This window comes from Aegilops tauschii, chromosome 2, assembly GCF_002575655.3.
Source record: "Aegilops tauschii subsp. strangulata cultivar AL8/78 chromosome 2, Aet v6.0, whole genome shotgun sequence".
Lineage (NCBI taxonomy): Eukaryota > Viridiplantae > Streptophyta > Magnoliopsida > Poales > Poaceae > Aegilops > Aegilops tauschii.
In genome coordinates this window covers 212535387-212541386 of record NC_053036.3, presented here as the reverse complement: position 1 = coordinate 212541386, position 6000 = coordinate 212535387, and positions in this window count along the sequence as shown.

Here is a 6000-nt window from a genome sequence, read left to right as displayed (position 1 = left end):
AATCTGGCAGCATGGTTAAGTAAGCAGGTCCAGCTGCCGAATCGGTGAGGCCGGCGCGGTTGAGGTGGCGACCGGCGGCAGGGAAACAGCGATGTCGCGACGGTCGACGGCTACGGGGAAGCAGCGCCGGGACTCTGGACGGATCCGAAGTTGGAGCCGCTTCGGCGCCGTGAACAACGGCGGGGGTGAATCGGCTCCGGTACGGTTCACGCGGCCGTCGTCGATGCAGCTCCAGCGGCACGGAGTAAGAGGAACACGGCCTAGTGCACGACGGCAAATGGACAGCGTCTCCGGCATTAGGGAGGAGGGCGACTGTGAAATTGGTGCGGTGGGGGCCGCCATGGAGGAGGGGCTGAGGTTTCGCGGCTCGGGAGAAGGGAGCTTCTGGGGAGAAGGTGATTTGGATTCCACGAGGTATGAATGGGGGGATTGGGAGGGGAGTGGAACCATGTTTTACGGACGCATTTGTATGAAATGTGAGGGGGAGTTACAGTTCTACCCCTGCCTTTAGGCTTCTCGGCTTGGGTCTGTGTACTGAGGGTCGCGGATAGTAGAGTAACTTTGCTTCTCCCCAAATAATGGGCGGGAGCGATTTCGGGCGAGGAGGGCGTGTTTTGAAATATAGTGGGTGCGAGCAATTTCGGGCGAGGAGATTGTGTTTTGAAATAGTGGGCGCGAGCTATTTCGGGCGAGGAGAGCGTGTTTTGCCGACCACGGTTTATGAATTATTTGGCACATGCCATTTCGGCCGAGGAGAAGGCGCCCTTGGATGAAGTTACCAACCTACCCTCGATGTACAACGGGCCAATTAATGCGTGTCCCACATAGGACGGTAATTTCGCGTCTCCCAATTATTTGCTCCGGCGAATTCCACCGAGCAGAGGATGTTTAAAGGTTCGTTCAAAATTTGGGAGAACGAGCATCCACGTCTACCTTACCAAGTTGATTCAAATCAAAATTTGAAATATTAGCTTGCCACTTCTTTTTTAGATGGAGAGATGATGCTCGGGAGTACTGTGTTTTTACATGCTCGTTGCTAGCGATTTACTATATGACAAATAGTTGACCCACTCAAAAACGGGAATCAAACCCAGAATGAAATATCTCGATTCAATGAAATAGCTCGTTCAGCAGGTCAAAATAGTGAACTAAATCCAAAATTGAACACCTCAATCGAGTAGCATGTTGTACAGTATTATAGTACTCCATGAACATGTTGAAAGTCAAATTAATGAACTTGTTTGATATACGCATATATCCGTTCATGTGTGGATTGCAGACAACATGTTATCCAATTTAAATATTTGAATGCAAGTTTATATCAAAACATGGTTTATATCACTCTTTGATGCATAAAACGCGACCTCCCCCTCTCCCGGACTCTTGCTCTCTCTCTCTATCTCTCTCTTGCCGACAATCTTCAATTTTGTCGCACACATCCAACACACAAACCTTGTTGGTCCCTCTCGCTTTCTCTCCATCTCTCTCTCTCTCTCTCGCTCTCTCTCTTTGTGTGTGTGGGGGGTCTTTCTAGTTCGCATGCATATATAATCCATCTATAGGTCTCTCTCGCACACTATGCATGATTGTCTAGTCCAAGCTAGATATCTTGGGTGCACTCATCATACGCACACAAATTCCTTGGCTCGTTTCCCGTAACTCTCTCACGCACCACTCTGTCATCTCGGAGCTCTCCCCCTCTTTCTCAAACTCTCCATCTACCTGGGTCACACATACACATGCATATCTCACTCGCACTCGATAGGCCCATCCAAAACTCTATCTCTCTCCCTCGTTCTCTCTCCATCTCACACGCACACACACACACAATCTCATGCCTAGCTAGCCAAGTATGATGGTCTCTCACTCAATTGTAGGCACACGCGGTCCCCCCTATATGTATATGACTAGCTAATCTTAGTCTCCATCACAAAGATGTGCATGGTCTATCTCGATTTCTCTCGGGGCATCTTTCTATCGTGCACGCACCTCCCTCGATCTCCCACCCATATAGTCCCCTCATGATCTCGAGGGGATCTCTCTATCACAAACACACCCTCTCGCCCTCCCCATGCGTCCATGTTCTCCATGTGTCCCTCTCGACCTTTGTTCTGTGTTGGCCAGACCTCTATTGGACATGTGCTATAGGGGTGTGTCTCTCCGTTGCAAACAATCACACACTAGCTATCTTCGTGTATCTCCTCGCCCCGCTTTTCTATCTCGGAGATGCATGCGTGAGATGTTCGCCTAAGAAACGAAAAACACACACTCTCTCTAATTTATCGTTTGTTGTCACTTTCTCTTTCACACACATACTCTTTTTGCACACTTACTCATTCTCCTTCACACGCACTTGATCTCTCTTGACTTAGGCACTCTCCTCGGTCCATAGCATATTGATTTATTGAAAAGTCAAACATCACAAAGTTTGACCATGTACGTGGAGAAAAAAATTACATCTAGAACGGCAAACATATACCATTAGATTCACCATGATATGTAGTTTCATATGATGTATCATTGGTATTGTAGATATAAACAATATTTGTGTAAACCTGATCAAAGTTTCCAAAGTTTGACTTCTAAAAAATTTACATGCACTGCATTATCGAGTGGATGGAATATCTCTTTCCCCCTCTCAGCTATCTGATGCACCACTCAGCCTTATTGGGGCTCCTCAATCTCTCTCAAACTTTATATCTCCTTGGTTCACACATACACATGTCTCGCTCGCGCTATACATATAGACCCATCCAACACTCTCCGCCCTTGTTCTCTCTCTATGTGACACGCACCCCCCTAATAAGTACCATAATCCCTCACTCCATCATAGGCGCAAGCACTCCCCCCTAAGTATGATTATCTCTCACTAGCCATCAGGAACACACGTATTGTCTCCTTCCATCCATAGGTCTATCTCGATATCTCTCGGGGTATCTTCTATCGCGCACACACCTTGTCACTCGATCTCCCACCCATGTAGTCCCATCACGATCTCTAGGGGATCTCTCTATGACAAACATACACTCTCTCCTCCCCATGTCTGCATTTTCTCCGTACGTCTCTCTCGACCTCTCTCCCTTGTTTGTCAGACCCCTCTTGGCCACGTGCTAGGGGTCTTCCTCTCTCGGTTGCAAACAACCACACACTATCTCCTCACCTTGCTTCCGTTGTCAAAGATGCATGTGTGATATGTTTGCATAAGACACACACGTTTTTTCTCGACTTTTATCGAGTGTTGTCCATGTCTCTTTCACACACGCACACACTTTTTTCACTCACTCTTTCTACTTCACTCTCTCTCTCTCTCTAGTTAGGGACTATCTCACGTCCATAAGCATATGGAAGTTTTGAAAAGTCAAACCTTAGAAAAGTTTGACCAGGTATATGTGGAGAAAAACATTTACATATGGAACGATCATTAGATTCATCACAACATGACTTACTTCATACTATCATTTATCTTTGGTATTGTAGATATAAGTAATTTCTTTATAAACTTGGTCAAAGTTTCAAAAGTTTGACTTTTAAAAAAATGTTGGAACTACATTATCGAACGGAGGGAGTAGCTCTTTCTCTCTCTCTGCTATCTCTCACGGGCCTCCCCTCTCACTCGAACACTCTATACCGACGGATTATACACTCACTGTGTTAGCGTATAGCTCCGTATATTGTTTAGTTGACCGGTCAACCAGTCCACATGCTGCCTTGTCAACTCGTGTTATGTATCTTCGTGTGCTGGCCCATGTGGCAGTGGGTGAAAATAAGTAAACTAGAGGCCCATCTGACACGCGGTGAAGTAAACAAAGTTCTTTTTAGCAGAGAAGTAAACAAAATTGAAACCACTCGGGGTAGCACCCCACATGCTAGTAAATTGAGGGCGCATTGAGGACACACTTCTTCCACGTGAAGGACACACTCACGCACAATTCACCACTGCGCGGCGGCATGCACATAAGGACGCACTCGCGCACACCCAGCACACAACACACACCAGCAAACGTGTACACTGGCGTTGCCACCGGTTGAGATGGACGGCGAGGCAGCCAACAAGCAGAGGCGGCTCGAGCCAAAACCGCATCCGGCGAGCCTGGACTTCATCAGCAGCCTCCCCGACGACATGCTGCTCGTCATCATCGGCCTCCTCCCCACCAAATCTGCCGTGCGGACCGCCCTGCTCTCCCGGCGGTGGCGCCCCCTCTGGTGCCGCGTCCCCCTCAACCTCACCGTCGACAGCTGCCTCTGCGACGGGGATTGCAAACGCATGGCCGAAGTCTCCAAGATCCTTTCATCGCACCCTGGGCTAGCCAGACGCCTTGACATCCGCATGTTCAGTACCAACTGCAAGGTCCAACCCAAGTTTGACGAGTGGTTCTTATCCCCCGCCCTAGATCAGCTCGAGGAGCTCAGCTTTGAAGCTGGACGATGTCGCTCTCTGCCGCCGTCCGCGCTCCGGCTCGCGCCAACGTTGCGCCGCGCCAGCTTCAGCTCCTGCTATCTTCCCCGATTAATGTCGCGCCCGCCCTTCTTCCTCAACTCAAGTAGCTCAACCTCTTCGACGTTATCATCTCGAAGAAGGCTATGGAGCACCTGCTCCGCGGCTGTACTGCTCTCGAGTACCTTCGTCTTGAGCAGATCCACGGGTTCATTAGCCTCCACATCGCCTCGACGAATCTCCGATGGATTTATGTGTCTTGCTGGCCCCGCAACAAGACATCAATTGGGAAGAGATCACTCCAGCTGTTCCATGTTATGGTCATTGAGAATGCGCCTTTCCTTGAGAGATTGCTTGTATCGGATCTAGAAGGTCCAACAAAAATCATTGACGCGCCGAAATTGACAGCGTTGGTGCACTCGTCTGCCAAATTCTCCGAACTCTTTATTGGATCCGTAATCGTTCTGGTACAACACTCATCTTCTTCTCTGTCTTATTGAAATTCACATTTTTAAATTTCTTCTTGATGTATTTACGCCGTCTTCCAAAAAATGATTCCCACAAGCTTGACCCAGTCTATGCGCACAGTGAAGATCTTGGCAATAAAATCTATCGGCCCCAATCTAGATCAAGTTGTTAGATTCCTTACATGCTTTCCGTGCACGGAGAAGCTACTCATCGAGGTGGAACTTCTTTCCTATTAGTAAACGGTAATCACAATGTAGCTCAATTTTTTCGTAATTTTCCCAAATTACGATGACAAGTGTAGTGTTCAAAACTTCATCTACGCACTGCACTGAAAGAAATGTTTTTAGTATTTTTTCTCACGTGATCACCTGCATCGTTTTGTTGTTGTACTACTATAGTAGCCTAGGCTAGTCATAGTGGAAAGTAACTTAGACTACTCCAGTAACTCTATGGTTACCCTAAGAGCAAGTACTACCTCCGTCCTGGTTTACTCTTCCTATTTTGTAGTATCAAAATTTGACCATAGATTTAACTAACAAAATGTTAATGCATGTCACTAAGAACTATATCGTTGGATTCGTATTTGAACATAATTTCAAATGGTGTAATTTTTAGTGACATGCATTGGCATTTTCTTACGTAAATATATGGTCAAAATATTATACTATATAAGAGGTAGTACAAAAGTGGGCTATAACGGCCCTCCACTATGTAGGCCAAAACACGTGCCAAATTCACTTGTGATGCATTTGGCATCGATGCCCCTCCATTGCTCATCTGGTGCCCCAATCTGGATCACCTACTTTGCTCCGGTGCCAAATTAACTCACGCAATGAAAAATACTTGTGTGGGAGAGAGAGAGAGGACTGAGGCAATAAAAAAACACTTGTTTGGGAGAGTGAGAGGATGGTGTAGTTGGTTTGACTGATTTGTTTATACATGTGGGTCTGTGTGCACAGCGGTGCCAACTCTCTCACATCGCGAGAGCGGTGCCAAAATCTTTTGATTTGACATCGATGCGTATTATGTGGCATACTTTTGCGAAATATGGCATCGGCCACATAGTGGAAGGCAACAAATGCCCAAGCTCTTCACGT